Source organism: Leuciscus leuciscus (assembly GCF_965113295.1).
Source record: "Leuciscus leuciscus genome assembly, chromosome: 1".
In the NCBI taxonomy this organism is placed as follows: domain Eukaryota; kingdom Metazoa; phylum Chordata; class Actinopteri; order Cypriniformes; family Leuciscidae; genus Leuciscus; species Leuciscus leuciscus.
In genome coordinates this window covers 6,212,782-6,222,717 of record NC_138725.1, presented here as the reverse complement: position 1 = coordinate 6,222,717, position 9,936 = coordinate 6,212,782, and the positions used below count along the sequence as shown (strand labels likewise).

The following is a 9,936-nucleotide window of genomic DNA, read 5'->3' as shown; positions in this document are numbered from 1 at the left end:
AAAAGAGACTAACACTTGTGAAAATACTAAACAGTTATTTTATTAATATCTGTGGGGAAAGGGGAAAAAAAAGAAGAAAGTTTAAGATTCTAAGAGAAAATAAGAAAATGCATAAACTAAAATCATAAAACTCATTTAGAAAAGTTATCCAATTTAGCAAGATGAAGATTGGTTCAATTCAACGAGTGTGAGTTAACCCCGCCTTTATAGGTGGACTCAGGGCAAGGGTGATGATGCAACACTCAATGCGAGACAGTGAAGCGGCAGGTTCAAGTTAGAGAAGCTGCTGGTGCGATCCTGAAGAAGAAAGGAGAATTAGAACGAAGTCGAACAAACCAAGAGTTAAATCAGAGAAACAATAGAGAGACTTTTAGATTAAAGTGCGGATTGAGTTTCATCGGTCAGATGTTACGAGTGAATGTGTTATTGACTGCTACGGAGAGAATACATATCCAAAGTTGGGAGTTTTGCCCTTCATAGCCGAGAATTGAGTTCTCTTGGTGAGTGTTGTAATTAATATTTTTTGTGTGTGTGTAAAATGCTTGATAAATGGTATTGAATTACTCAATTCTGACGTTAAATGCAGTTGTATGTTAAGAGTTGACCCTTTTGTTTATAATGGGAAGAGTATTGCATGTATGTGTTGAATAATTAATGTTTCAGAGTTAAAAGTCACCTCAAGTGGTTAATACAGGTTATTTTAACGAATTCCGTCGTGTATTTGAGTTATGAGATAATAGATGGATGATCTGGATCTGGATCTGGTTGTCAGCTGTGGCCGGGGTTACTCCGATGGAAATTCTTCCTGTTGGCTTCTAACCTGAAATAACGAAATGAGCACAGTAATTAGTAACTGTTTATGTTATCATTGTGCATATGTGACCCTGGATAACAAAACCAGTCTTAAGTAGCACGGGTATATTTGTGGCAATAGCCAACAAAACATTGTATGGGTAAAAATTATCGATTTTTCTTTTATGCCAAAAATCATCAGGATATTAAGTAAAGATCATGATCCATGAAGATATTTAGTCAATTTCCCACCTTAAATATATTAAAAAATTATTTTTGTGAGTGGATGCAGCACAATCGCCTATAGAAATGGACAACTTTAAAGGCGATTTTCTCAATATTTCGATTTTTCTGCACCCTCAGTTTCCAGATTTTCAAATAGTTGTATCTTGGCCAAATATTGTCATATCCTAACAAACCTAATATCAATGGAAAGATTATGTATTTAGCTTTCAGATGATGTATAAATCTCAATTTAAAAAAAAATACACATAAGACTGATTTTGTGGTCCAGGGTCACATATGTGAAAATGCAAACATCATACAGCTCGATCTCTACATATGAGCTCATAATGTAACTCATAAGCTTGCATGGCGACTGATCATGCATGCAACTCGCTACATGATATAGGCCTACAAAACATAGGCCTAATTGAAAATATACTCTCTATATTCTTGTTTTACTTATGACATCATAAGTAGGCTAATGTAAGTTAGGCTAAAATAGTTGAAGTTTTGGTCTGTTACTGCTCGTCAATGTCAGAAATATTTGAGATGACCAATCAAATCAAAGTAGGCGGGCTTTTATATTCACTGTCGCTGAGCGCGAATCTTTTTAGCAGGAAGAATCCACAGTCGACACGAGTTTACGGTCAAGTGCGAGATAAGATGTAAGTACAGTACCTATAAACTAAACATTTAATATTTGACAACTGTTTTAGATTATAAATGTTAAACGTTATAACATTTTGAACTGAAAATGGCCTTTGTAACGTGATTCATGTGCAGCCTAATTAGTTTACTGTCATTGTGAGGGGACAAGAAACATGAAGCCGTTTTCATCATGTTAGGCAAAAGATTAAAAATGAATGTGTACATATTGAGAATTAATATAGTAAAATGTGTAGCCTTCAGTAAATTAAAAAAGTTCAGCTCTATGCAAAGACTGAGAGAAAGATAAAGAGTTATGGATAGCATAAGAGGTGATAAGGTATTGACAAATAATCTAATGCTCGCTGACATGGTTTTAAAGCTATTTCTATGCTATTTCTACCTATGTCTTGAAATGCATTTTATATGAAAAATGTAATAGTTGTATTTTATTGACAAAATATTATAGTTTGTTTCGCAGCCTGTATATTTTTTATTATATCAGATAACATTTTAATCTGTCATATGGTCAATGTTACAATGTACCAATCTAATGTACCCATCTAATGTACCCATCTAACGTACCCATCTAATGTACCCATCTAATGTACCTATCTAACCTATTATAACTGCTAGAATTAAATGTTATGCACTTGCCTGATGTGCTGATCTGGGGCATGTTTCAGGGTCCCAGCAATCATTTCCTCCACACTCTGGGTCTTTTGGTGTGGATATGCCTTACTGCAGGCACCTTGATTACATACAGAGATCACAGTTATTAAAACTTGCACTCCGGTAGATGTTTAAAGTTCTATTAAAATGCTTCAAACATTAATCTTGTTTTCAAAATGAGTGCCGAGTCTGAACGCTAAGTACTGAAAACTAACAAATTTTACATTTACGATGAACAAACTTCTTTATATTTCCAAATAGTGAGATTTTGGGGATTGACACAGATACATTATTAGTCATTAGTGGCAAGTTTTGAAACTTACGTATGATCACATCATTAATTAGGAGCTGCTGAAATTTAAGCTTTCCCTTTCTCCCTTTGTTAGCTATAAAGTTTCCATAAGGAGTTATCTCCAATTTTTTTTTAACATTCTCCTTATTCCTCCTTATAAAAATGTTAAGGGGCAGTCATGGCCTAGTGGTTAGGGAGTTGAACTGGTAACCCAAAGGTTGCTGGTTCGATTCCAGAACCGGTGGGAAATGACTGAGGTGCCCTTGAGCAAGGCACCTAACCCCTAATCGCTCCCTGGGCGCCACACAAAGGCTGCCCGCTGCTCTGGGTGTGTGTATCCACGTTTGCAGTGTGTGTGTGTGTGTTAACTACTCACTACTCTGCTCCTAATGTGTGTGCATTAACTTGGATGGGTTAAATGCAGAGGTCAAATTCCAAGTATGGGTTACTTGGCCGTCATTTTTACTTTCATTCCATCTCCCAAGGATCCTCCACTCTGAAGACACAGATAACGAATCTACAAACAACAAAAAACAGCAATTAATCACAAGAGTGGATTGTTTTTAAAGTATTTCAGGTTAGTAATGTTACTTGTGTTGTGGCACTACCATCTTCTTTGGAAGGTCAGCATGTTTTAGCTTCTCACACAGCTCTTCTAATTCCTCCACAGTCTTACTAAGGTTCCTCCAGCACCTCTATGTGAGATCAGAGATAAGATGTGCTTGGCTGCCTCAGATTCTGCATTCTGACCGCTGAGGTGATGTTTTCCTGGATTTCGTCCAGTTTCAGTATGATTCTCCTCTCCAAATTCTCAAATAGCTTGTATATTTCTGTTCAGAATTTGTTTAGAAATTAATGACATAACTAACTACAGCAATGCAAAAAATTAACACATACGTCTGTTTGGGAGACAATAAGTAAGATAATTATGATGAAATTAAATAGTTTCCATCTCGAAGAGATTGTGGATCATTCACACTTCCTAACAAGTCACAAAAACATTATTCAGATTAATATCTGTATCCATGTGTCTAGTTATCAAACAAAAAACCGGTTTTAATGTACCTTGATTCTGAAAGTTGGCAGAAATGGACTGATGTGGCTGCAGTTGTGATGAAGGAGATGGAACTTTAAACCTAAAATAAATCATTAGATAAAAAAAAAAGATGTCTGTAAGACCCATTTTTAGTCCAACAGTTGCACTCTTGTACATGCTTGAGCTGTAGTTTTTTTTTTTTTTTTTTTTTTTTTTTTAAAGCCATAAAAATGTTATTAGCATATGTGTAAATCATGTGACTATACTTTTGAAAACAAGTATACAGTTTTATATCACAAATCCTGGAATATTCCTTTAATTCAATGGAAGTACAACTATATTACCTTTTTGTGTTATAGGTCGTTCCTCATCTAACATAAGGGAAAAAAAACAGTGAGTAGAAAAATAACAATAGAATAAACATATCAAAGTAAATCCGAGTGATTTTACCTTCATCAGACTCAACAACAAAAACATTAACAGTCTTTGAAAGTTTTCTAAATGTGTAGGCCTTCTTAAATTGAGTCATTTTTGCACAACATAGAAAGGGACTTCTCTGTGACCCTGGTATCGATGACGAAAAATTCAGTAGATGACGAGAAAAAAAAAGAAAAAAACTTTGACAATCCCTATATGACCGCTTTCGCTAGCTATGCTAGCGGCGGTCATAATAATGCTTTAGTATTCCCAAACTCTCTGACAGTGTGATCCTATGGGTTATTTGCTGTCATATTTACAAATATATATAGGCTATATATATATAAAACATGTCTGTGATTAGACTAAAAGGGATTGATAAACACGTCTTTGGTATGTAATTAAATGGGTGTCTTGTTCATTATAATTATTTTCATATAAAAGCAACAGAACTTAAATTACATCCAGTTTATTAGCAACGCTGTGCACAAGTGTGAATCCCGCAAAATCCATCTTTGATCTTGCAGGTGTCGGATCCACTGCGAGAAGAGAGAACTGTCCGGCTTGCCTGCGCTTTTTTTCACTCCTCCTCTCCTCACTGCAGTAAAGGGAGATTTGAGACATTTTTATATTGATTGTCAAAATTAGGGAAATAATTAGAGATATAGAGATAAATAATTCTTTTGTTGGTAATATAAGTAAATGGGAATATCTAAAATTTAAAATTCGAACATTTTCCATTATTTTTTCTAAGAAATTAATAAAAGAAAAAAGAGAATATGAAAGGAACTTAATTTGTGAAATAAGTCAGTGTTGTAGCAAACCTCTTTTAAATAATTATGATAAGGATAAGGTTATGGAGCTTCAAAGTAAATTATATAATTTGTATCTTGAGGGGGCACAGGGTGCATATATAAGATCGCGGGCTAAATGGATCGAGGAAGGTGAAAAGAACTCTTCATATTCCAGCAATTTAGAAAAGAATAGACTGCAAAGGAACTCTGTTAGTTGTTTAATGATTCAAGGTGAGGAATGTAAAGATTCTAAACTAATTGAAAAAGAAGTGTTTCAGTTTTATTCTACATTATACTCCTCAGATTTCTCCTCTTATGAGTCAGATCTTTTTTTTGCTCAAATTCAGAACAATATTCCTTGTATTGAGGACTCTTTCAAAGTTTTATGTGATTCAGATCTTAAAATAGAAGAATTGGATTCAGTGGTTGAGAGGATGCCCTTAAATAAATCCCCAGGGACAGACGGGCTCACTAATAATTTTTTTATTTTTTTTGGAGAGATTTGAGAAATGTATTATTCAGTGCCCTAAAAGAAGGAATTGAAAAAAAAAGAGTTGATTGAAAGTATGAAGCAAGGTTTAATTACATTGATCCCAAAAGCTGGTAAAGATAAAATAATATTAGACAATTTGAGGCCTATCACTTTGCTTAACATTGATTATAAAATTTTCTCTGGTGCTATCGCTGCTAGGCTGAAAAAGGGTATTTCTTCAATAATAAGTGAGACACAATCTGGGTTTTTGGGGGGGAGATCAATTCATAATAATATTAGATTGGTTTTAGATTTACTTGATTATAGTGAAATTGTTCAAGAAAGTGGGTTTCTTATTTTTTTTTGATTTTTACAAAGCATTTGATGCTGTTGAACATCCTTTTATTTTGAAAACTTTGCAGCATTTTGGTTTTGGAGTAAAATTTATAAACTTAATTGAAATGTTATATAATGGAATCAATAGCTCTGTAGCTCTAGGGCATGGAACCTGCTCAAGATTTCCAATTAAAAGGGGGATTCGGCAGGGTTGTGGTAGCTCTCCATTATTATTTATAATGGTTGCAGAGCTATTATCTATATTGATTAAAAATAATGGTATTAAAGGTTTAACAGTACTGGATAGAGATATAACTAAGTCAGTTTGCTGACGACACAACGTTGTTTCTAAAAGATGAACATCAAATTCCATTAGCTTTACATTCTATTGACCAGTTTTCTAAAGCCTCGGGACTACATTTAAACCTAAACAAATGTGTAATGTTAACATTGCATGAGTCTCCTTTGCTGTCATTATCTAATATACAAATTAAAAAGGAAGTGAAATATTTGGGGATTACTTTTTCTAAAGATAAAGAGGTTATGGAGAATAAAAATGTGTTGAATAACATAGATAAATGTAAGACAAAACTTAGCATCTTTGGAAGAGTTCTTTTGTCTAAAATGGATAGTTTGTCCAGGCTCATCTATCCAGCCTTCTCCTTGCCCATATCGTCACGAATGTTTAAATTAATAAATAAGGTGAATTTTAAATTTATTTGGAGGAATAGATGTCAGTATATAAGAAAGGATGACATGATTAAAAAATATGAAGATGGTGGTGTGAATGCGATTGATTTTGACATTATGAATGGAGTTTTGAAATTAAAATGGTTAAAATCCTTTATTCAAAATAGCCACTCCTTTTGGTTTATTGTTCCTACTGCTATCTTTAATAAATTGGGGGGAATACAATTTTTATTATGTTGTGACTTTGAGTGTAACTCGTTACCAGTTAAACTTTCAGCCTTCCATCAGCAAGTGCTGCTCTACTGGAAATTATTGTTCAAACATAACTTCACACCTCACAACACTCCAGTTTGGAATAGTAGATATATAAAGTTTGGCAGAAAAGCTGTATTTATTGAGGAATGGAAATCTAAAGGGATTTGGGCTATTGCCCATTTCTTGGATGATTATGGAAATTTGTTACTGTATAGAGAGTTTTGTGAGAAGTACCAATTACAGTGTAACGTAAATGTTTTTAATAGAATGATCAGAGCCATACCAATCCCTTTAAGATTAATGGTTAAAGATGACATGTTGTACTCCAAAATCTCCCCAGAACTGAGACCGCTCTCCTTAGAAGGCCATGATTTCTGTGATAAATGCACAAATAGAGTTATCAGAAGTTTTATTTTACAGGCGTACTACCCAAACCCAATTAGACGCGATTATGTGCTTAGAGATTTTGATTTGGTTGAAAAAAAAAACATTTTGGTTAAATTATTTATCTTTTCCCCTTCCTCCTAAAGTTAAGGAAGTGAACTTCAAAATTTTAAACGAGATATATCCTACTAATGAATTTTTAAGAATTATTCCCAAAGCTTCTCTCTCAATTTGCGCATACTTGCTCTCTGCTTTGTTCAGCGTGCGTGAGGCAAATGCTATTGGCCGTTCTTCTCCTGAAGGCATGATGTGGGATATCACAGCTCCTACACCATAAGGTGACGCATCGCAGGCTAACTGCAGGGGAAGCTTTGGATTAAAATGGGTTAACACACCGGACTTCACCAGAGCTTTCTTAGCTTCTTGAAAAGTGGTCTCACATTGTTGTGTCCATTCCCATGACTTGTTACTACACAGAAGTTGGTGTAGTGGTTTCAACAGTGTGGCTAAGCCACTGATGAATCGTCCATAATAATTTAGAAGACCTATGAATGAGCGGAGCTGGCTGGTGTTCTGTGGTGCTGGAGCCTCAAGTATGGCTTTTACTTTTGAAGGTGCCTTGTGCAGTCCATCAGCATCGATCACATGACCAAGATATTCTACTGACTGCTTGAAAAACTCACATTTGTCTTTTCTCACTCTTAAACCATATTCCTTTAGGCGCTGGAGTGTACCATCCAGATTACTCAGATGCTCCGCTTCAGTTTTTCCTGTTACCAGGATGTCATCCAAGTAGCACTGCACCCCCGACAGGCCACTTAACACCTGGTCCATGGCCCTCTGGAAAAGCGAAGGGGCCGATGTGATACCAAAAGGAAGACGCTGGTATCTGAAAAGCCCCTTGTGTGTGACAATTGTCAGTAACTCCTTAGAGTTCTCATCAACTCTCATTTGTAAGTAGGCTTGACTCAAATCAAGTTTGCTGAACCGCTTTCCCCCTGCCAAGCCAGCAAACAGATCATCAATGAGGGGAAGTGGATACTGGTCAGGAGACAGTACAGGGTTTACTGTGACTTTAAAATCACCACAAATTCTAATGGAACCATCCTTTTTAGGGACGGGTACTACAGGCGTAGCCCACTCACTGTTACTCACTGGTACGATGACTCCACTGGTTACCAGATCTTCCAGAGCGGACTCAACTTTCGATCTGATCGCATATGGCACAGAACGGGCTTTGCAACACTTGGCCTTACTATCAGGCTTAATGTCGAGTTTGGCTGTAATGTCTTTCATTGTCCCCAGCTCATCCTTGAAAACATCAGCATGTTTCTCTAGAACATCCCTGAGCTCCGTGTTACCCTTTGACACCATTCGCACCGTCGGCCAGTCCAGTTTAATCGTTTCCATCCATTCTCGTCCCAGTAAAGCTGGGTAGTTCCCTTTTACCACATACAGTGGCAGCGTTGCTGACTGACCATTTAATTCCACTTCCACATCCATTACCCCTCTTAATGTCACAGGCTCCCCTGTATATGTTTTCAACACTATCTTGGAGAGCTTCAAGTAAACATGTTTTAGGGTTCTGTGATACACAGCATCTGACACAATAGAAACAGCAGCACCAGTGTCTATCTCCATACACACCGGCTCTCCCTCAATGACAGGTGTCACCCAATAGCCTTTGGAGTCTCCTTCCACGGCTAGAATTTTCAAAGGAACTTCCTCTAAGGAGGAATCAGTGTCGTCTGTGTACTTGCAATTTGACTGCATTGTATACACATTCTTCTTGTTCTTTGATGTGCCAGGCATTTTGCTGAATTTTTGTTTTGCAACCTTTTGTTTTCCTCTGCAAGCACGTTCTATGTGGCCTTTTTTTCCACAACTACGACACACCAACTCTTTACTCCAACACTCAGATGCAAGATGTCCGACTTTGCCACATCTAAAACATGTTGCATTACTAGATGCTTTGCTAGGGGAATTCTGGAAAGTGCTCATGTCAGCAGACAATTTATGAACTTTATCTGAGCTACTGAAGTGCTGTGCTTCTTTAGCAGCAATTTCCATGCTTACACTTATTTCAGTGGCTTTCTGCAATGTGAGATTACTCTCACTTAACAGCCTTTTTTGAATGGCTTCGCTTCTTAATCCACAAACGAGCCTGTCTCTGATGGTATCATTCAAAACATCGCCGAATTCACATTGTTCTGAAAGTTTCTTCAGTGCAGCCACAAACATAGTAACAGTTTCTTCATCTTCCTGATTTCTCTTGTGAAACCGAAATCGTTCTGCTATCACCAGCGGTTTAGGTGAAAAATGTGCGCTCAACACTGCAACAATCTCGTCATAAGTTTTCTCACCTGGTTTTCTAGGCTGTACGAGACTGCGTAGCAAAGTAAAAGTCTTTGCACCCATCACACTGAGGAACGTAGGCACAATCTTCTCACCCTCAATGGCGTTTGCCTGCAGGAAATATTCAAATCGCTCCGTGTATGAGCTCCATTGTTCAACATTTTCGTTGAATTCTCCGATATTTCCTATTACGCCAGCCATAACGTCTCTCCGAGCTCGCGCCGCGTTCAGCTGTTTTCTGCACTTCACTACTCCAACGTTAGTCTTCGGCAATTCAAACACGCAGAGGTTCTTTCAAAACATCCTCGTCGCCACTTTGTCGTGTCTTTCCCTTTTTATAAAGACAGAGGACACTAAAGAAGAGTCTGAAACATCAATTCAGGAACTAAAGAACGCGCATTCCTTTATTGCTCACATTCACTTGTATTCACTTGAGCATGTAACTTCGTCATCATTCTATAACTCCACCCAATACTTATGTCTTAAAGTAACAACGCTTTATACATAACAACTTTGAAGAGTAAAAATGACAGAAGGTTTCGTTAATTCAACTTTATTAAAACCGTATAAT

General features: G+C 36.7%; 1 protein-coding gene across 1 annotated transcript in view; it reads right to left on the bottom strand.

The window, feature by feature from the left end:
* Nucleotides 1-9,936, bottom strand: part of LOC309474055 (uncharacterized protein) — a gene marked incomplete at its 3' end in the record, with an annotated part of 169,306 nt that overhangs the window by 121,584 nt on the left and 37,786 nt on the right. The gene's annotated exons all lie outside the window — the stretch shown is intronic.